Below are 23,997 nucleotides of genomic sequence, written 5' to 3'. Positions count from 1 at the left end.
AGGATACTGGCAAAAACAACTCTAGGAATAAGGTTGCCAGATAAAATATAGTATGCAACATTCATGATATTCTTGTACCAAGAAATTATTTGTTGTTTATCTGAAATACAAATCTAACTGGGCATCCTATATTTTTATTTGGTGCATCTAGCAACCCTATCTAGGAGAGGCAGGAGGGCTGCTCTGGTTCATCCCTCTGCATTTTACCCTACCCCCTCCCAACATCTCTCCTTTATTATTCAGCAAACATAAGTAATAGTCAGAAAGTCAGGCAGGAAGAAGTGAATGAGGGGGAGAGAGAGAAAGAAGAAGGTGGGAAGAGAAGGCAGGAAGAAGGTGGGAAGAGAAGGCAGGAAGAAAGGAAGGAAAGCTAAGGGAAGAAATAAGAGACAGAAAGAGAAATACAAAGAAAGACAGCAGCATCTATCTTAAAAAAAAAAAAACAAAAATTTCCAGGGAAACAGATTTTTTAAAAGTTAAAGAAATAGTTTCAAAGAAATTACAAACACGACCTTACATTAAAAAGAGCTGAGATTGTGACCACCTAGAGGCATGGGATAGGGAGGGTGGAAGGGAGGGAGACGCAAGAGGGAAGAGATATGGGAACATATGTATATGTATAACTGATTCACTTTGTTATAAAGCAGAAACTAACACACCATTGTAAAGCAATTATACTCCAATAAAGATGTTAAAAAAAAAAAGAGCTGAGAAAAGAAACAAAATAATTCAAAGAGCTTATAAGCCCATAGAAGGAAACTAAAAAATAGTGAGCCAAGAAAGCTTAGGAGAGAAATGAAAGAAAAATAAAACTGTCACAGAAATAAAAAGCCACATTAGAAGCAATGAAAATAGAATAAACAAAATTTAAACACATTTCTGGGGGATAGTATGTATGAGGAAATAGAATAAAATGGAACAAACTACAGAGATAGTTCTTGTGAACATGTTAAACATGGTAGACACAGTAAATACAAAATAGCTATTATTTGTGTTTCTGAATAAGAAAGCAAAACAAAGGGAAAATTTTTTAATATGATAACAATGATAATTATAATAATAGTTACTATTTATTTGAGCACTTGCTATGCACCAGGCACTGTTCTAAGTATTCTGAGGATTACCTCGTTTAATCCTCATAACAATCCTGGTAAGTACTATTATTCTTCCCATTTTAAAGGTGAGAAAATTGAAGCAGAGAGAAGTTAGGTAACTTCCTAAAGTCACACAGTAGTGGTAGAGCCAGGATTTAAAACTAGGCAGTCTGATTTAACAATCTATACTCTTAAACACTCAAAACATTTCTGAAGTCAAGAAAGTCTTCTAAAATTGCAGATCTAGAAAGCATATCTTATCCCAGGAAAGATGGATTCATTGTAAATAACACTAGTTTATCTCTTGGTATAGAGACTAAAATTTAAGGATAAAGAATGATGGGAGCATCCCAGTGGAAAAAGCAGTTCATAGACAAGGAAAAATTTGGTTTGGCCTCAGAATTCACCATAACCAAACTTGATGCTGTATGGTAGTGCTGCAGTCTGTAAGGGTCTGAAAGACAGGAAGCGGACTATGAAAAGCTTATAGCAAGCTAAGTTGTTCTGTAAGTATAAAACTAATGAGAAATATTTTCAGCATGTAAGATTCCAGGAAATTCTGTACCAGTTGACTTGTATCATTCTCCTGCTTTAGACCATTCAAGACTATGGGTTAAAGTCCAAACTCTACAGTCAGCCTTTATGAATTCCTTCACAGTCTCTCTTCTACCTACTTTTTCAATCTTATCTGGGGCCAGTCGTTCCAGAGCCCTTGCTCTACTAAATGTCACACTCAGTTCTAAACCTTCCTTCATTGTTTTCAATTCAATAGATACTTACCAAATACCTCGGATGTTGCAAGCCCTGTGCTAGGCACTGGGGTACAGCAATTCTGTAACTGAGCAGGACCTTATGGGGCCTTCTTGGGACAGACCCCTTTCCCCATGTCCTCTGCCTGCCTCTTGTTTGTAGAAAAGCTGTAGTCTCCCAGGCCTCCCCTGAGTCACAAAAGCCTGGCTGAAGAATTAACGACTGAAAGGGTGTGAATGTGTAGTGACAAAAATAGCAGTTGGGCCAGGAGAACTGGTAATAATTCAAACGGTAAATCAACCATATGGCAGTCACAGAATCTTGAGTTCCTCCCTGAAGTACCTAGATAACAGTATCTGATGCACATTTCCTGAGTTGTTTTACAGATACTAAAACCCCCACCAAATAGAAGTTAACTACTTGATGACCATGAGCACATAACCCCCAGACCTATTGGAGCCTGAAGATTGATAATGTTAACCCCTGTGACACCACCTTGTTGCCTTACCGTCATCCAGAGGATTGTGCACAAGCTGATCACACACCCCATGATTCTCCTCCCTCACATTGCCTTTATAAACCCTTCCCTGAATACCATCAGGGAGTTCAGGTCTTGAGCACGAGCCACCTGTTCTCCTTGCATGGCATTGCAATAAACCTTTCTCTGCTCCAAACTCCAATGTTTTGGATTGTTTGGCCTCACTGTGCGTTGGGCACATGAACTTGAGTTTGACAACAATCCTATCCTTAGGCAGCTTATAATCTAGTGGGGGAAGTCAGAATAAACAATAATTGCAAGTAGGATGCATGCCACAAAAGCGGAAGCACAATGTGCTGTCTAGGAGGCCAGGGAAGGCCTTCCTGAAAAATTGGCATTTCCACTGAAGGATGAAGTAGAATTACCTGGGCAAACAGGGAAAAGATGGAGGTTGGGGCTTGAAGAGAATTGCAAGCAGAAGGAAAAGACCCAGAGCTGAGAGAGGGTATTATCTCTATAAGGGACTAAAAATATCTAGTATGGCTAAATGTAACAATTAAGGGAAGAGTGATAGGAGATGTGGCTGCAGAGGAAGCAAAGGAGAGCTGACCAGCTATACCTGCAAGTCATGTGAATGCCTTTGTGTGAGTGTCTCTGGTCACAGCTGTTTCCTGTTTGTCTTCAGTAAGGGTTATTAATAAAAAAGTCTACTGTGACTGCTGAGGGCAGGGCTCTAAGTCCAGAGCACCCCACCACTGAGGTCTCCTCTGACTTGGTGGGCACAGTCTCATATGCGCTGTTGATGCCTAGGAAGACCTTATCTACCTGTATCACCCATTAATGCATCCTTATGTGATAAGTAAGTTCCATGTCTTTTTGAAAAATAAACTTTTCATTTTAGAAGACTTTAAGCTTACAGAACTGTTGCAAAAATAGAACAAGAACTTCCACATACCTCCCACACACTTTCCCCTTTTGCTAACATCTTACATTAGTATGGTACATTTGTCAAAACTAATAAACCAATATTGATACATGATTATTAACTGAAGTCCATATTTTGTCCTGATTTCCTTAGTTTTTACCTAGCGTCTCTTTTTTGTTCCAGGATCCTATCCAGGATTTCATACTACATTTAGGCATCATGTCTTCTCTAACAGTGAGAGTTTCTCAGACTTTCCTTGCTTTTAATGACCTTCACTGTTTTGAGGAGTACTGGTCAGGTATTTTGTAGAATGTCCTTCGATTTGGGGTTTGTCTGATGTTTTTCTTATGATTGAACTGGGGTTTATGCATTTTGGAGAGAAACACTGCAGAGGTAAAGTACCAGTCTCAACACATCGTATCAAGGGTACTTACCACCAACATGTTGGTGTTGACCTCGATCACCTGGCTAAGGTAGTATTTGTCAGGTTTCTCCACTGTAAAGTTACTTTTTTTTCCTCCTTTCCATTCTGTATTCTTTACAAGGAAGTCACTATGCACACCCCACACTTAAGGGGTGGGGAGATATGCTCTACCTCCTTGAGAGCAAAGTATCTATATAAATAATTTGGAATGCTCCTGCACAGAAAATTTGTAATTATTTTATTTATTTATTCAATCATTTCTTTATATCAGTATGGACTCATAGATATTTATTTTATTATTTGGGTTATGATCCAATACTACTTATTTGTTTTGTGGCTAAAATTGTTCCAGCTTAGGCCATTGGGAGCTCTTTCAGTTGGCTCTTGTGTCCCTTTGACATACCACATTGTTGTGGTTTTTATTTCTTTGAGCATGTCCTTACTTTCTGGAACTACAAAACACTACAGGATCATAATGTATATTCCTTGTCCCCGCTCTAGAATAACCTTTTCTCCAAAAAGCCCTGGTTCCAAGGAGAACAGTATTAGAAACCAAGACCTGGGTGTTGGGTGTTCATTGCTACTGGGGTGTCATAGCTTCTAGGCTCTCTTAGCTGACAGAGAAAGGAAATACATGTTTGTGTGCTGACCCACATATGCACACATATCTGAATATTTATGTATCCCTCTGTACCTATATTAGGCTAAACATGAGTTCATATTGACGTTTCTAACTGAAATCCTTGACCACATATATAAATCATTCCAAACTTTGCCTCTTTTCTTGTCTATAACCTCCTACTTCAACAGTCAGAAACGTGGCTCCCACAATCTGCTATTCATTCACTTAATTCCAGCATACATTTTTAGTGATTTCAGAATTGTTAAATCATACCTCCATGAAAAATGACTTTACCAACTAGAGTACAGGGTTTATGTACAGTTCCTTTTGCATTTAGTCTTTGTTCCTACTCATTTCCAAAGTTAGTTAGGTCAGCACATCCCCTGACCCCACTCCCTGAAATAGTTACATTCTTTTCTCACAGTCTGCATTCCATCCTGGGATTCCCCAACCTCCTAAATAATTTTTAAATTATTTATATTTGCTATCAATACATTAAGGTTCCCTCTTTGTGTTGTAAATTTCTTTGGATTTTAATAAATACACAATGTATTTATTATTACAGTGCCATACAGAATATTTACCACCATAAAAAAACTCCTATTTTACCTATTCAAACCTCCCTCCTCCAAAACTGATCTGTTTACCATCTCTACAGGTTTGTCTTTTCCTGAATGTCATATAAATTGAATCATACAAGATATAACCTTTTCAGACTAGCTTCTTTTTCTTAGCAACATACATTCAAGAGTCACCCATGCTTTTGCATGGTTGATAGCTCATTCTTTTTTATGGCTGAAGAGTACTCCATTGTACGGAAGTACCATAGTTTGTTTATGCATTCAACTATTGAAGGACATTGATTGCTCCCAGTTTTGTGACAATTATGAATAAACCTGCTATTGACATTTGCATGCAAGTTTTTGTGGACATAATTTTTAAATTAATTTGATAAATACTTAGGGACATGATTGCAGAATCATATGGTAAGGCTATGTTTAGCCTTGTTAACTCTAATCTTATTATTTCCTTCTTCTGCTTCCTTTTGGTTTAGTTTTCTCTCCTTATATAAGGAACTTATTCTAATTCCTTCAGGGGAAGGCTAGGTTATTAATTTGAGATCTTTCTCTTTAAATATAGTTGTTTGCAGCTATAAATGTTCCCCTTAGCACTGTCTTTGTTGCATCCCATAAATTTGGGTATGTTGTGATTTCTTTTTTCCCCCAAATTTATTGAGGTATAATTGAGGTATAACATTGCGTAAGTTTAAGACAAGTTTAAGATTTGATACACTTATATATTGAAAAATCATTACCACCATATTGTTAGCTAACACCTCCATCACATCATATAATTACTATTTCTTTTTTGTGGTGAAAACATTTAGGATTTACTCTCTTAGTAATTTTCAAGTATATGATACAGTATTATTAACTGTAATCACCATGTTGTATATCAGATCCCCAGAACTTATTCATTTTACAACTGGAAGTTTGTACACTCGGACTAACATGTCCCCATTTCTCCCACCTCCAGCCTCTGGTAAGCGTTGTGTTTTCATTTTTGTTTGTTTCAAGATATTTAATTTTAATTTGCTTCATTCTGTTTTTATTTTAATTTGTTTCAAGATGTTTTCTAATTCCCCATGTGATTTCTTCTTAGACCATTTGTTAAGACTGTGTTATTTATTTTCCACATATATGTGAATTATCCAGACTTCCTTCTGTTATTTATGTCTACTTTCATTCCACCATGATTGGAGAAGATACTCTGATTTCTATTACTTTCAATTTATTGAGACTTGTTTTGTGGCATAACATGTGATCTAACCTGTAGAATGTCCCATGTGCACTTGATAGGAACATGTATTCTTCTGTTGTTGAACAGAGTGTTCTGTATGTCTGTTAGGTCTAGTTATTTTATAGTGTTCTTCATGTCTTCTATTTACTTCTCGATATTCTGTCTAGTTGTTCTATCCATTATTGAAAGTGGGGTGGTGAAGTCTCCAACTACTCTTATTGAATTGCCTATTTCTCCCTTCAGTTCTGTCCATTTTGCTTCATATATTTGGGGGCTCTGTTGTTAGGTGCATATATGTTTATAATTATTAAATATTCTTGATAGAGTCACCCTTTTTTTTAACATCTTAATTGGAGTATAATTGCTTTACAATGGTGTGTTAGTTTCTGCTTTATAACAAAGTGAATCAGCTATACATATACATATATTCCCATATCTCCTCCCTCTTGCGTCTCCCTCCCACCCTCCCTATCCCACCCCTCTAGGTGGTCACAAAGCACCGAGCTGATCTCCCTGTGCTATGCGAGTGCTTCCCACTAGCTATCTATTTTACATTTGGTAGTATATATTAGTCCATGCCACTCTCTCACTTCATCCCAGCTTACTCTTTCCCCTCCCCATGTCCTCAAGTCCATTCTCTACATCTGCATCTTTATTCCTGTCCTGCCCCTAGGTTCTTCATAACCATTTTTTTTTAAGATTCCATATATATGTGTTAGCATACGGTATTTGTTTTTCTCTTTCTGACTTACTTCACTCAGTGTGACAGTGAAGTCATATATATTTTATCAATATATAATGTCTTTTGTCTTTAGAAGCAATTTTTGGGTTAAAGTCTATTTGGTCTGATATAATTATAGCCATCCCCACTCTCTTTTGTTTATTATCCGTATGGCATAATCTTCTCCATCCTTTCATTTTCGGTGTATTTGTGTTTTTAAATCTAAAGTGAGTCTTTTATAGACAGCATATGGTTGCATCTTTTTAAAAATTCACTCTACCATCTCTGTCTTTTAATTGGAGAGTTTAATCCATTAACATTTAATGTAATTACTGATGAGAAAGGAATTACTTATACCATTTTTCTATATGTCATATCTTTTTTTCCCCTCAATTCCTCTATTACATTTTTGTATTTCATAGATATTTTCTGGTGTACCACCTTGATTTCTTTCTCATTTCTTTAATTATATATTTTTTAGTTGTTTTCTTAATTATTACCTGTTGATTACAATTAACATCTTAATTTATAAGAACTTAGTTCAAATCCAGGTTAGTTTCAGTAGTCTACAAAAATATAGCTTCTATATGGCTCCATCCCCTTTATAATGTTATTGTCACAAATTACATCTTTATACATTGTGTGTCCATTAATATATACTTATAATTATTGTTTTATGCATTTGTCTTTTAGATCATGTAGAAAAAAGAGGTGTTACAAACCCAAAATATATTAATACTATCTTCATATTTATGTGGTTACCTTTACAAATGTTCTTTATTTCTTCAAGTGAACTTGAAGTACTGTTTAGTGTCCTTTCATTTCGGCCAGAAGGACTCCCTTTAGCATTCTTATAGAGCAGGTCTATTAGCTATCTGTGTTTATCTGGGAGTGTCTTAATTTCTTCATCCCTGAATGATAGTTTTGCTGGATATAGAATTATTGGTCATTTTAGACTGCTAGGGCTACCATAACAAAAAACACAGACTAAGTGGCTTGAACAACAGAAATTAATTTTTCTCACAGTTCTGGAGGCTGGAAGTCCAAGGTTGAAATGTCAGGCAGGGTTGGTTTCTGGTGAGGCCTCCCTCCTCAACTTGCAGATGGCACCTTCTTGCTATGCCCTTGGATGGCCTTTATTCTGTGCATGCACGCCATAAGAGCAATCTGTGGCATCTCTATCAGATCAGGGCCTCACCCTTATGACTTTACTTATCTTTTCACTAAACTTAAGGGTTTTTTTTTTCTATATTAATGGTTGCTCTACTTGTTGTGAGCTTTTGTTTAGATTCCATATTCCTCCAGAAGTTTATTCTGACAGTTTTTGCCAGCTTATTCATTGCTTTTGTTGAGGGATAGGCTTTTGGAGTTCTCTACTCTGCCATTTCACTGATAGCTCTCTTTTGCCCATTAAAAAATTTTTTTTTCTTATTGTTGAGTTTTATGAGTTCTTTGTATATTTTGAATACAAGTCCTCTATTTGATATGCAAATATTTTCTCCCAGAAAATGACTTGTCTTTTCATTCTTTTAACAGTATCATTTGCAGAGCAAAATATTTGAATTTAAATAAAGTCTAAAATCCATTTTTTTCTTTCATGGATCATGCTTTTGGTGTTATATCGAAAACCTCATCACCAAACTCAAAATCATATATATTTTCTCATATGTTTACTTCTATAAACTTTACAGTTTTGCATTTTATACTTAGGTTTATGACCCACTTTGAGTTAATTTTTGTGCAGGTGTAAGGACTGTGTCTGCATTCATTTTTTTGCATATGGATGTCCAATTGTTCCAGCGATCTTTGTTGAAAAGACTGTTCTTTCTCCATTGAACTGCCTTTATACCTTTGCAAAAATCAGTTGACTATATCTGTGTCACTCTATTTCTGGATTCTCTATCCTGTTTCATTAATCTATGTGTCTATTATTTTTCCAGTACTATGCTACTTGATTACAGTAGCTTAATAGCTTATACCTTTGAAATAGGGTAGCGTGAGTCCTCCAATTTTACTCTTCTTTTTCAGTTTCGTCTTGGCTATTCTATGTTCAGATCTGTAGTTTTTACTTTAATTATCTTTTTCAAACACACCATACCAGAACAATTGCCAAGCATGGTGAACTTTAAAGTAGGTAATATTAGGTAAATGTGTTTGAGAAAGAGGAATAAAGGTGTTCCAAGGGTCCCTTGCTAGGCAATCATAAAAAGCACAGGAAAATTTGTTGAAAAAACATAAGGAAGGGCAGAAAATTTACAAGGTTTACTACTCTAAACCACTGTGGAAAATGTGGAGTTATTAACACTGCCATCCTAGATCCCTACATTTCATACGTGATTACCAGGCAAAAGATTTTTTTAGGTCAATGTTTGAAATTGTGAACCCATTCACTATAACCAAAACCTCTTATAACATTATGATTGACAAAGATACAATTTTACTAGAATCCATATACACAAGTAAGCCTATCCTTTAAAAATAGAATAACTAAAAATGTTGGAAATTTGATAAAAAACAAGGTCTGTGACAAAAATCACCTAAGAGATAGTGTGTCACATTCTATACTAGTTTTTCCAATGATAAAATTTTAAAATGAATTTGTTGCTAAGATGAACAAGTGCCTATACTTATTCCTGATGTCTCCAGAAAAATTTAGTAAATCTGAGAAAAAGAATCATTATGACAGAAGATTCTTCCAAAGGACTATAAGAGCTTCTTCAGCTTAAGGGGCAATGCAAAGTTGTCACATAATTAATGTTCCTCCTTCCAAATTCGTCAAAGTACTCAGAATGATGGATTTTTCAAACAAGCAAGAAAGCTCAGGGAATTTTATTTTTATCACCATCTAGAAAGAAACAATGCTCATCTCTTCCTTTGAGTAATATAAATTTTAGTGTCTTCTCCTTAGTACTAAGTGTTTCAGAATCTTCAGGAAATGTTAAGAGTTAGAACTAAAATAAAATGATATTAAAATAATCAGTGGTGATTCCACTTGAAATAACTTGATCTCTACTTAAGGGAAAGCATCTATTTAATATCTTCCTTAGGAGACAATACGGCAAAGTAGCATTTTATAGTCAATTATCTAACATCTCATTTCCTTGTTCCTCCAAAACACAGGAACTCTTTCTTATAGGTTCTATAATGAGAACTTTTTCTGTTGGATGCTATTAAAATTTCCTTTGTGTGTTGTAATTTGGAAAGAATGGTGTTAATGTTGGTGCTCTCTACATTAGCATTGCCTTTATTTTCAGCTGTGTTTGGGAGTGACGTGAGTCATTTTTTAATTTCCTTAAAAGAAATTAGGATGAGTCCTTTTTTAAATATGGCTAATAAAAAACTCATTTTGAAAGTGGCATATTGTGACTTATGGGTAATTAATACTGGCTTGCTTTACCCCTTTTGACACGATTATAAGCCAACACGAGTTTTACTTTATCCCTTTATCAGCTGAGTATATGTCATTTTAGCAGGGATTCTTTTACTTATTTGTCTCAGTCACTCATTGATAACAACTTTAGGCTAAGAGGTAAAATCTGCTGCTTTTTACTAATAGTAACAAGGGTAAAAAGGGCTTACATGTCAAGACACTGAGTAGATATTAATATAATGTAGCCAAATTTCACTTGACATCGCAAATTGTGTCACATTTTTACTAAGGCCCAAATTTTACTGCCTAGTTACTGCATAGTGATGATGTAGAGTCTCTGATCCCTTGCAAAGTACCCACTAAGTAGTCCTCAGATGTCTTGCTTGTCCTTAACTCCCACCATATTTATTCTATTAGAGTACAAAGAAACAAAAACACTCTCCCACTGTTCTATCTAACAAAGTAATTCTTTGCTGATGACTACTGCTGCCCTATTGAGCACTTGTGGGAACTTAATACCATCACATGCTGTTCCTCTGCATTTCATTGTCCCTCCTACAGCTTTGCCAGGCGCAGCAGTTTTCCAGAGACAACCACACTTAGCTCTCATGGTGCCCAAGCTGCATTGTTGTCCAGAGCAGGAATGGGCAGATGGCTCCCTCAGATTTCTAAACTACTCTGAGTGCAGTGCCAAAGACGTTTGGGACCCAGTGGGTTAAAGATTTTAGTAAAAGAGTTCTTTCTGTTTTTACTTAAAGCCATTTAGTTTTCTCTTCCTGGGACCCAGAAATTTGTCCAGAGAGCTAGACCCAAGGTAGACTGAATAATAATCACTGAGCTATACTCAGAACCCTATTCTGCCAGCAGAAAATATGGCCATATCTCAAGCTGAGAACCTCTATGTTCAGTTAGAGGAAAGCATTGATAAAATGTTTTTTCTTACTAAATATACAGAGGAATAATATTTAAATTGAATACTGATAATATTTGAAGTGTACAGAAGGATAAGATTTGAATTTTAAACTATTGTATCTTTTATTCAACAATTCTTTGTTACTCCTCAGTCTTTTCATCATTAAAATGACATCACAGAACTTCTGGTTTCCAATCCAACATATAAGGAGGTTGGAAGTTGCTACTCCATCCCAACAACAAGTAAAAAGCTGAACAAAACGAAAAATCAAAAACTCTTTATAGATCTGTCAGAGAAGTGAGGTCACAGGGCAAACCACTCTTCCCCAAATTAGAGAGACATACAGACAAATACAAAGAATCACAACTTACCAAAGCAGAAACCCACAAGCAGAAATCTCAATGGGAACCATGGCCAGGGTAGGAAAACCAAAACTGTCACTGATGGATTTCTGGAAGCTCAGCGTGGACAATTCTGATTGTTAAAAACTCCAGGGAGACCTGGTCACAGAAGGGGTCCCGATACTTTGATGAGTATTAACTTGGAGCCCTACCAGTTTCTTATAAGGACTATGGAGGGAAAATACATTTATGTTTCAAGCAGGGGGAGAAGGAAAGGAACAATTCTGAAATATGCCAGAGCATCCTGTTCTTAACAGAGCCTACCCTCAAGAGAAATTATTTTGGCAGAGCATAAACTATTGGAGTTGAGAGTCTAACTCACCTGGGGAAGGGAAATATCCACCTCCAGCACACTCAGTCATAATGTCCCATTTAGGAAGAAGTGAGAGGGCTAAGAAGAACTTGTGAAGTTCACAGTTCAGAGGCATAGGCGCACTAAAGACTGAGACCTAATCATTAGGACTACAGAAGGCTTCCCTTCTCCCCAAACCTTACCACCATATTATAATATTAAAGGCCTATTTAAAGCAGTTACTTTAACCCAGTATATCTTAGTCCATTTGGGCCACTATTACAAAAATACCATGGACTGGCTGGCTTATAAAAAACAGAAATATATTTCTCAGAGTTCTGGAGGCTGGAAAGTCCAAGATCAAGGTGCCAGCAGATTCAGTCTCTGGTGAGAGCCCACTTCCTGGTTCACAGGCAACCAACTTCTGGCTGTGTCCTCACATGGCAAAATGGGCAAGGGAGCTCTCTGGGGCCTCTTTTATAAGGGCACTAGTCCCATTTGTAAGGGCTCCACCCTTATGATCTAATCAAAGGCTCTACCTCCAAATACCGTCACATTGGTTTCAACATTTTGTGGGAAAATTTTGAATTTGGAGGGGCACAAACATATAGCACAGACTGAATCAAGAAAAAAAAATTATAAGTCATTCTAAAGGGCAAAAGACAGTTTGAGAAGACAGAGCAAGCATCAGAGAACCAGACTCAGATGCAGCAAGGATATTAGAATTATCTGTCCAGGAATTTAAAACAACTATGATTAATATGACAAAGGCTCTGTTACAAAGTAGACAGCATGCAAGAACAGATGGGCAATGTAAACAGAGAGATGGCAATTCCAGGAAAGAATCAAAAAGAAATGCTAGAGGTCAAAAACACGGTAATAGAAATGAAGACACAACTGAGGAAAGAAAAGCTGAGCTTGAGTATATTGCAATAGAAACTTCCAAAACTGAAAAGCAAAGAGAAAAAAAGAACAGTAAAAAACAGAATAGAATACCAAGAACTGTGGGACAACTACAGCTGATTTTTTTTATATTTTCTTTTTTTTTTTAATTAATTAATTAATTTATTTATTTATTTTTGGCTGTGTTGGGTCTTCCTTGCTGCGCACGGGCTCTCTCTAATTGTGGCGAGCGGGGGCCACTCTTCGTTGAGGTGCGTGGGCTTCTCATTGCAGTGGCTTCTCTTGTTGGGAGCACGGGCTCCAGGCAAGTGGGCTCAGTAGCTGTGGCTCACAGGCTCTAGAGTGCAGGCTCAGTAGCTGTGGCGCACGGGTCCAGTTGCTCCGTGGCACGTCAGACTCTCCCGGACCAGGGCTCGAACCCGTGTGCCCTGCATTGGAAGGCAGATTCCCAACCACTGCGCCACCAGGGAAGCCCTACAGCTGATTTTTGAACAACACAGGGATTAGGGGTGCTGATCCCTTGTGCAGTCAAAAATCTGCATATAACTTTACAGCTGGCTCTCCTTATCCATGGATTCAACCAACTGTGAATGCTGTAGTATTGTAGCATGAATTTATTGAAAAAAAAAAGTCATATGAGTAGATTCAATATGGTTCAAACCTGTGTTGTTCAAGGGCCAACTGTGATGTGAAATAATAGAAAAAATATATATGTGTGTGTGTGTGTGTGTGTGTGTGTGTGTGTGTGTGTGTGTGTCTGCCTTAGTTCCTGGCACCAAGCTCCCAAAACCTTTATAATTTCCTAAGTGATAAGACTATTAAAAGCATTTTTTCTTCTAATATTTGGTCTTTGACCCCTGTCACTGACACTGAACTCCTAAATCCCTTGGAATTCCTGAGTGATAAGAGTGTCTTTTGTTCTAATGAAGCAACTCTTTGTGGACTCCTGGATAATTTCAGGATGGGAGCTGGTCACCAGAAACACCAAGTCATGATTAGAAGTTGGAACTTTCTACCCCAGCCCTATCTTCTGGGAAAGGGAGAGGGCCTGGAGACTGGGATACCACCAGAAAAAAAAATCTGCAAATTACTGAGTCCTAGAAAAAGAAGAAAAGGGGAAAGAGGTAGAACACTTATTTAAAGAAATAATGCCGGGAAGAGATTTGGACATCCAAGTTCATGAAGCCCATAGGTCCCCAAACAAACTCAAAGAGACATTCTCCAAAATATATTATAATAAAACTGTCAAAAATCAAAGAAAAGTGTTGGTAAGGACGTGGAGAAAAGGGAATCCTTGTACACTGCTGTCGAGAATGTAAATTGGCTCAGCCACCATGGGAAACAGTATGGAAATTCCTCAAAAATTAAAAATAGAACTACCATAGGATTCATCAATTCCATTCCAGAGTATGTCTCTGAAGGAAATGAAATCACTATTTCAAAGAGATTTGTGCACCTCTATATTCATTGCAGCATTATTTACTGTAGCCAAAACATGAAAACCCCCTAAGTGTTCATTGATGGATGAACAAAGAAAATGTGATACACACCACATGCACAATGGAATATTATTCAGTCATTAAAAAGGAAATCCTGCCATTTATGACATCATGGATGAACCTTGAGAGCATTACATTAAGTAAATTAAGTCAGAGAAACATACATAGTGTATGATCTCACTTATATGTGGAATCTAAACACACACACACAAAACAATAGAAACAACAGATTGGTGATCATGAGGGATGGGGTGGGAGAAATGGGTGAAGATGGTCAAAAAGTACAAACTTCTGGCAATAGGATGAATAAGTTCTGGGGATATAATGTACAGCATGGTGAATATAGTTAACAATACTGTACTGTATATTTGAAAGTTGCTTAGAGAGGAGATTTTTAAAGTTCTCACCTCCCACCCCCAACTGTAACTGTGGGAGGTGATGGATGTGTTAACTAGACTTATTGTGGTAATCATATTGCAACATATACATACATAAGATCACTACTTTGCACACCTTAACCTTACACAATGTCATATGTTAACTGTATCTAAATAAAGCTGGAAAATATATTAAAAATTTTTTTTAATGCACAAGAATAATGGCAACAATGTAATCATATACATTTATCTATATAAGTGAAATGAGTGACAGCAATGATATATGATACAAGGGATGGGATGGAGGAATTAGAATTATTTTATCATATAAGCTACCCATACTACCTATGAAGCAGTATAGTGGTGAGTGTGGACTAGGATTAGTTGTAAAATATATTGCAAATTCTAGGGCTACAAGTAAATTAACAAAAAAAGTGAAACTAACATGTTAATAAAGGAGAGAAAATGAAATCATGTTAAATGCTCAATCAAAACCATAAAAGGTAGAAAAAGAGTAGAAGGTAAAAATAGAAACAAAGAACAAGAGCAGCAAATAAGAAACAGTAACAAATGTGGTAGATATTAATCCAACTATATCAATAATCACTTTAAACATCAATGATCTAAATAATCAATCAAAAGACAGACTGACAGAGTGGATAAAAACCTGACATCTACATGAAACTCACTTTTTTAAAAATTGAAGTATAGTTGATTTACAATATTGCATTAGCTTCAGGTGTACAGCATAGTGATTCAGTTGTGGGGTTTTTTGCAGGTTATATTTTGTTATAGGTTATTACAAGATATTCGGTATAATTCCTGGTAAAATCCTTGTTGATTATCTATTTTATAGATAGTAGTTTGTATCTGTTAATCCCATACTCCTAATTTGTCCCTCCCCTTTCCCTCTACCCTTCGGTAACTATAAGATTATTTTCTATGCCTGTGAGTCTGTTTGTATCGTATATAGATTCATTTGTATTATTTTTTAGATTATAGAAAATAGTATATCACTTATCCACATAAAAGTGATATCATATAGTATCTGTGTTTCTCTGACTTATTTCACTAAGCATAACGTCCATCTCCAGGTATATCCATGTTGCTGAAAATGGCAATATTTTATTCCTTTTTTATGGCTGAGTAATATACATACCACATCCTCTTAAGCCAAGTGTCTGTTGATGGGCACTTGGGTTCTTTCCATGTCTTGGCTATTGTAAATAGTGCTGCTATGAACATTGGGGTGCATATAGCTTTTCAAATTAGAGTTTTCATGTTTTCTATCTGTATACCCAGCAGTGGGAATGCTGGATCATATGATAGCTCTATTTCTAGTTTTTTAAAGGAAATTCCATACTGTTTTCCATAGTGCTTGCACCAATTTACATTCCCACCAACAGTATAGGAGGGTTCTCTTTCTCCACACCCTCTCCAGCATTTGTCATTTGTAGACATTATGATGATAGCCATTCTGACTGGTGTGAAGTGATATCTCACTGTGGTTTTGATTTGCATTTCTCTGATGATTAGTGATGTTGAGCACCTTTTCACATGCCTGTTGGCCACTTGTATGTCTTCTTTGGAAAAATGTCTGGTTAGGTCTTCTGCCCATGTTTTGATTGGGTTATTTTTTCAATACTGAGTTGTATGAACTGTTTGTATATTTTGGGTATCAACTCCTTGTTGGCCTCATTGTTTGCAAATATTTTTTCCCATTCCATAGGTTACCTTTTCATTTTGTTGATAGTTTCCTTTGTTTTACAAAAGCTTTTAAGTTTGATTAGGTCCCATTTGTTTATTTTTGCTTTTATTTCTTTTGCCTTAGGAAAATAATCTAAGAAAACATTGCTATGATTTACGTCAGACAATGTTTTACCTATGTTCTCATTTAGGAGTTTTATGATGTCATCTAGGTCGTTAATCCATTCTGAGTTTATTTTTGTTTTTGGTGTTAGAGAATGTTCTAATTTCAATGATTTACATATAGCTGTCCAGCTTTCCCTACACCACTTGTTGAAGAGACTGTCTTTTCTCCATTGTATATTCTTGCCTTCTTTGTCATAGATTAATTGATCGTAGGTGCATGGATTTATTTCTGGACCCACTATTCTGTCCCAATCTATATGTCTGTTTTTGTGCCAGAACCATGCTGTTTCAATTACTGTAGCTTTGTAGGATAGTATGAAGTCTGGAAGGCTTATGCCTCTAGCTTTGTTCTTTTTCCTCAGGATTGCTTTGGCAGTTCTGGGCCTTTTGTGGTTCCATATAAAGTTTAGGATTTTTTGTTCTAGTTCTGTGAAAACCATCCTGGGTATTTTGATAGGGATTGCATTAAATCTGTAGATTGCATTGGGTAGTATGGCCATTTTAACAATATTGATTTTTCCATCCAAGAACACTAGATACCTTTTCATTTCTTTGAATCAGCTTCAATTTCCTTTATCAATATTTTATAGTTTTCAGTATATAGGTCTTTTACCTCCTTGGTTAAGTTTATTCCTAGGTAATTTTTTGACATGATTTTGAATGAGATTATTTTTTACCTCCTCTTTCTGATATTTCATTGTTAGCATAAAGAAACACAACAGATTTCTGTATATTAATCTTGTATCCTGCTACTTTTCTGAATTCATTTATTGGTTCTAATAATTTTTGTGTGGAGACTTTAGGGTTCTCTATGTAGAGTATCTTGTCATCTGCAAATAGTGATAATTTCACTTCTTCCCTTCCAATTTGAATAACTCTTGTTTCTTTTGCTTGTCTGATTGCTGTGGCTGGGACTTCTAATACTGTGTTGAATAGAAGTGGTGAGAGTGGGCATCCTTGTCTTGTTCCTGAATTTAGCAGGAAGGCTTTCACTTTTCACCATTGATTATTACGTTGGCTGTGGGTTTGTCATAAAAGGCCTTTAATATATTGAGATATGTTCCCTCTATGCCCAATTTGATGAGACTTTTTATCATGAACAGATGTTAAATTTTGTCAAATGCTTTTTCTGTGTCTATTGAGAGGATCATGTGGTTTTTGTCTTTCCTTTTGTTAATGTGGTGTATCACATTTATTGATCTGGGTATGTTGAAGCATCCTTGTGTCCCTGGAATGAATCCAGCTTGGTCATGGTGTATGATTCTTTTTATGTATTGTTGGATTGGGATTGCTATTTTGTTGAGAATTTTTGCATCTATACTCATCAAAGATATTGGCCTCTAATTTTTTTTTTCCCTAAGGTCTTGTCTGCTTTTGGTATCAGGGTGATAGTGGCCTTATTGTATAAATTTGGGAGTGCTCCCTCCACTTCAAGTTTTTGGAATCATTTAAGAAGGATAGGTATAAGTTCTTCTTGGTATGTTTGGTAGGATTCCCCAGGGAAGCTATCCAGTCCTGGACTTTTGTTTGCAGGGAATTTTTTTTTTTTATTACAGATTTTATTTCACTTCTAGTGACTGGTCTGTTCAAATTATGTTTCTTCTTGACTCAGTCTTGGCAGGCTGTGTGTTTCTAGAAACTCATCCATTTCTTCTAAATTGTCAAATTTGTGGTCACATAACTGTTCATAGTATTTTCTTATGATTTTTTTGTATTTCTGTAGTATCAGCTGTTATTTCTCCTCTTTCACTTACTTTGTTTATCTGGGTCCTCTCTTGGTGAGCCTGGCTAGAGGTTTGTTGATTTTGTTTATCTTTTCAAAAAACTAGCTCTTAGTTTTGTTGATCTTTTCTATTGTTGATTTGATCTCTATTTTATTTATTTCCTCTTTGACATTTATTACTTCCTTTTTCTGCTGACTTTGGGTTTTGTTTGTTCATTTTTGGTGGGCTAAGTTGTTTATTTGAGATTTTTCTTGTATCTTGAGGAAGGCCTGTATCACTATGAACTTCCTTCTTAGAACTGATTTTGCTGCATCCCATAGATTTGTAAAGTTCTGTTTTCATTTTTATTTGTCTCAAGGTATTTTCTGATTTCCTCTTTAATTTCATCATTGACCCATTGGTTTTTTAGTAGCATGTTGTTTAGTCTCCACGTGTTTGTTCTTTTCTGTTTTTTTTTTCTCTAGTTGATCTCTAATTTCAAACCATTGTGGTTAGAAAGGACACTTGAAATGATTTCTATCCTCTTAAATTTGTTGAGCTTGCTTTGTGGCCTAGTATGTGGTCTGCCCTAGAGAATGTTCTATGCACAGTTGAAAAGAATATGTATTCTGTTGTTTTTTGTTTTTTTGGATGAAGTGTCCTGTAGATATCAATTAAGTCCAACTGGTCTATTGTGTCATTTAGGACTTATGTTGCCTTATTGATTTTTCTGTCTGGGTGATCTGTTCATTGATGTCAGTGGGGTGTTAAAGTCTCCTACTATTATTTTATTATTGTCTATTATGCCCTTTATTTCTGTTTCTATTTGTTTTATATATTTAGGTGCTCCTATATTGGATGTGTATATGTTAATGTGTGTAATATACTCATCTTGTATTGATCCCTTGTAAATCATATAATGTCCTTCTTTGTCTTTCTTTATGGCCTTTGTTTTAAAGTATATTTTGTCGTTTTTACCCCCACTTATATTTTTCCATCCCCTCCTTTTCGGACTGTGTGTCTTTTGCCCTGAAGTGAGTCTCTTGTAGGCAGCATATTGCAGGTTCTTGTTTTTTTTAATCCAATCTGCCACTCTATGTCTTCTTATCATTTAGTTCATTGACATTTAAAATAATTATTGACAGATCTGTACTAATTGCCATTTTAATCCTTGTTTTCCAGTTGTTTTTATAGTTCTACTTTATTCATTTCTTCCTCTTTTTGTGGCTTGATGATTTTCTTTTAGAGTATGCTTGAATGCCTTTCTTTTTGGTTTTTGTGAATCTATTGTATATTTTTGATTTTTGGTTAACATGTAGTTCAAGTATGTGGACCCATAACTATATCTACTTGCTTCAAACTGATAGTTATTCAAATTCAAACACTTTCTAAATGACCTACATTTTTATACTCTCCTTCCCCACATTTTGTGATTTTGATGTCCTATTTTACATCTCCATGCTTATTCTTTTACTATTTATTGTAGTTATTATTGCTTTTACAATTTTTGTGATTGTTTTTAAATCTATGTACTGGCTTATTTAAGTGGTCTTCAATTCTTACTACATATTTTTCTTTCCTATTGTGATTTTCCCTTTCCTATAGATTCTTGCCTCTTTTCTATTTAGTGAAGACCCTTCCATATTTCTTTTAGGGTAGGTTTAGTATTGCTGAATTCTTTTAGTTTTTGTTTGTCTGAAAATTTCTTTACTTCTCCTTCTATATTCTAAATGATAATCTTGCTGGGTAGAGTGTCCTAGTTTGCAGGGTTCTCCTTTTCAGGACTTTGAATATATCATGGCACTCCCTTCTGGCCTGCAAAGTTTTTGTAGAGAAATCAGCTGATAGCCTAATGGGGGTTCCCTTGTAACTGACTCTTAGTTTTTCTCTTACTGCCTTTAGAAACCTCTACTCTCTCTCTCTTTCTCTTCTTATTTTTTGTGTAGAAATCTCTCTTTATCTTTATCTTTTGCCACTTTAATTATGATACGTCTTGGTGAGTGTCTGTTTGGTTTCATCTTGTTTGGGACCCTCTGTGCTTTCTGTACCTGGATATCTGTTTCCTTCTTTAGGTTTGGAAAGTTTTCAGCCACAATTTCTTCAGATACATTTTCGATCCCTTTCTCTCTTCTCCTTCTGAGATCCCTATTATGGATAGGTTGGCATGTTTTATATTATCCCATAGGTCTCATATGTTGCTTTTGTTTTTGTTTTTGTTTTTCATTTGTCTTTCAATCTGTTGTTCTGATTGGGTGGTTTCCATTATTCTATCTTCCAGTTCACTTATTCATTGTTCTGTGTCATTTAGTCAGGTATTCATTGCTTCTAGATTGCTTTTTATCTCGGTGATGAGTTACCTATTTTTGATTGGTTCATCTTTATAGTTTCTAGCCGTTGTTACAGTGATCTGCATTTCTGTTGATATTCTTTCTTAATTCAGTTAACATATTTATGACCACCTTTTTGAACTTAGGATCTGGTAGACGGGTGAGCTCTGTTTTATCATTTGTTCTTTCAGGTGATTTCTCTTGCTCTTTAACTGGGAGTAGTTCCTCTGCCCATTCATTTTACTTTTCTTTCTGTATGAATTTAGGAGAAAAAGTTATCTACTGTGGTCTTGAAAGGGTGTTTTTATGTGAGTATCCGTGTGTAGACTGTGTGTGTCCAGTGTCTTTGGTGCAACAGCTGGTTTTGATATGAATGATGCCAATCAAGTCTTTCCTCAGGGTGTGCTGACTGTTATCCCCTTGATAAGGGGTGTGGTTGGTGATTGGAAGATCTAAAACCGGTGCAGGGTGTGAGGTAGGAGTTCCTTTCTGTTGCATGGCTGTCACTGCCCTGTCAGGGGTGGGGACCTCCTCCCCAGTTGTTGGAGTAGAAGCTCTGAGGGTCAGGTTCAATCAGGCTCCATTTCCCTTGAGTGCATGCCCTGCCTCAAAAAAGGTGAATGCTGAAGCAAGTGAGGTGTGGTCACAGAGGACGTATGCACTGACTGTGTAGGTATCTGTGGCTCTGCTCAGAAGCAGCCCAAGGCCTCATTCCTTCCCTTGTTGTTTTGCTTTCACCCCAGATCTAGTGCAAGCCTAGCCTGGCGTTGGGGGTCAGGGCATTGTGGCTGCAGGAACTGAGGAAGCTGTACTGCTGTCAGAGATCTGGGCTGCCTCTGTGGCAGTCTTCTCCCAGGGCCTGTCTGCCTCATATCCAACACTAAGGTCGGGTGTGGAGTGGGATCAGGCCACTCTTGCTGGGAGAAGAACCACTATGTGTTCCTGTGGTGCCCCATGTATGCATTGCCACTGCTGCCCCACCCAGACCACACCCCAAGCCCCCCAGGCTGTCTCTACATAGCTAGATCGAGTCCTCTCCCAGGGCCTGTCTGCCTGAGTTTCAGCGCTAAGCTGCTGCACATTCTTGTGGCACTGTTCCATGCTTGTGTTGACAATGGCTATTGCTGCCCCACCCAAATCACACCCTAGGGCTCCCCCATGCTGGTCTGTCTCTGTATACCTAGACTGAGTATTTTTCCAGGGCCTTATTGGCCCAGATCTCATGCCAGGCTATGATGTGGAGTATGCAGGGCTGGAGTGTTCACCCTGTTTGGATTGGGGAGTGTGGTGAGGCAGTAGCCACCAGTGCAAGATTCTTTCTACCCTGATTGTTGGCAAGTCAGTATACACACACTCCTTGCAAGTAGAGTCTAGGCTTCTCCAGCCCTTCTGTCTGTCCCAGTGGTTCTTCTAGCAGCCAAGTGGGCTTGTCTTCTACACGCAGGACCCCAGGACTGGGATGCCCAGATTGTGGCTCACCCTGCTTGCTCCCCAGGATGAGGATCCACCTCTATGGACCTTCTTTTCCTTTAAGAGGGCTCCAAGGAGCTCAGGTCCCAACCAGATGCCTTTTTTTCCTTCCCACCCAGTTGTGTGCAGATCTTTCTTGCAGCTTTGTTTGTACAGAAGTTCTTCTGTCAGTTTCCATGACAGCTGTTCCACATGTAGATGTATTTTGATGTGTTTGTGGGGGGAGGTGAGCTCCACATCCTCCTACTCCTCCATCTTGATCCTCCTCCACCAAAACCCACTTTAAATGTAAAGACATATATAGAGTAAAAGTAAAGGGGTAGAGAAAGATATACCATGCTAAAACTAATCAAAAGTAAGCAGGAATCACTATATTTATTTTAGACACAGCAGATTTCAAGGAAAGTTATCAGGGATAAAGATGGGCATACATAATGACAAAGCATTCAATTCTCCAAGAAGACATTGCAATCTTTAATGTGTATGTGCCTAATGAAAAAACACCAAAACATGTGAGGCAAAAACTTATAGAACTGCAAGGAGAAACAGATGAATCCACTTGAATCCAGTTGTTGCAGGCTTCAACCACTCTCTATGAGAAATGGACAGATACAGCAGGTGGAAAATCAGTAAGAAGATAGTTGAATACAACAGCACCATCAATCAACTGGATCTAACTAACATCTATTGATTACTTCAACCAACTCAGTCGGATACAGTCTTCTCAAGCTCACATGGAATATTCACCAAGATACTACATTCTGGGCCATACAACATACTTTAACAAATTTCAAAGACTAGAAATCATACAATGCCTGCTCTCAGATCATAGTGGAATTAAAGTAGAAATAAATAACAGAAAGATAACTGGAAAATCCCAAAATATGAGGAGATTAAACAACATGCTTCTGTATAATACATGAGATCAAAGAAGAAATCTCAAGAGAAATTAAAAACTATTTTGAACTAAATGAAAATAAAAACACAACTTATCAAAGTTTGTGAGATGCACCAAAAGCAGTGATCAGAGGGAACTAAATTCATTATAGCGTTGAATGCAGCTTTCCAAATACCAGCAACGAATAAGTGAAATTTTATGTTATTTTATTTTAAAAAAATATTTATTTATTTATGGCTACGTTGGGCCTTAGTTGCGGCACTCAGGATCTTTTGTTGTGGTGCGCGGGCTCTTTGTTGCAGTGCACAGGCTCAGTCGTTGTAGCACATGGGCTTAGTTGCCCCGTGGCATGTGGGATCTTAGTTCCCTGACCAGGGATTGAACCCACCTCCTCTGCATTGGAAGGTGGATTCTTAACCACTAGACCACAAGGGAGGTCCCTGAAATTTTAAATTATAAACAAAATTCCATTTACATTAACACTCCCCAAAATGAAATAGTTGCATATAAATCTAACAAAGTACATACAAGGTGTATGTGAGGAAAACTACAAAACCCTGATGAACAAAATTGAAGAAGAACTAAATAAAAGGAGAGATATTCCATGAAAACTCAGTATTGTCAAGATGTCAGTTCCTCACAACTTGATCTATATAATCAATGCAACTCCAATCAAAATATCAGCAAGTTCTTTTGCAGATATCAACAAACTGATTCTAAAGTTTATATGGAGAGGCAAAAGACCTAGAAGAGCCAACCCAATATGGAAAGAGGAGAACAAAGTTAGAGAATCAACACTACTTGACTTTAAAAATTACTATAAAGCTACAGTAACCAGGACAATGTAGTATTGGTGAAAGAATATACAAATTGATCAAATGAACAGAATAGAGAGTGCAGAAATAGACCCACATAAATATAGCCAACAGATCTCTGACAAAGGAGTAAAGTCAATACAGTGAAGCATAGATGAGTCTCTTTAATAAACGGTGCTAGAACAACTGATGCAAAAAAAAAGAAGAAGAAAAAGAAAGACTATAGACATAGACCTTACACCCTTCACAAAGATTGACTCAAAATGGATCACAGACCTAAATATAAAATGCAAAACTCTAAGACTCCTAGAAGATAATATAAAAAGAGAAAAAGGTAGATGAC

At 36.8% G+C, this 23,997-nt stretch overlaps 1 long non-coding RNA gene across 3 annotated transcripts in view; it reads right to left on the bottom strand.

Annotated features, from left to right (window-relative positions):
* Positions 1–326: 326 nt before the first annotated feature.
* LOC309608860 overlaps positions 327–23,997 on the bottom strand; it is a 57,266-nt gene continuing 33,595 nt past the window's right edge. For 2 of the 3 annotated variants that reach the window (XR_014233115.1, XR_014233117.1), the window contains one exon: positions 327–11,597. This is a non-coding gene — a long non-coding RNA (uncharacterized lncRNA). Of the gene's footprint in view, positions 11,598–15,745; positions 22,534–23,997 lie in introns of those variants that run through there. The other variant, XR_014233116.1, reaches the window with a different exon arrangement.

This window comes from Balaenoptera borealis (genome assembly GCF_965194805.1).
Source record: "Balaenoptera borealis genome assembly, chromosome: 13".
Classification (NCBI taxonomy): Eukaryota; Metazoa; Chordata; class Mammalia; order Artiodactyla; family Balaenopteridae; genus Balaenoptera; species Balaenoptera borealis.
This window is presented reverse-complemented; position numbering and strand designations above follow the sequence as displayed.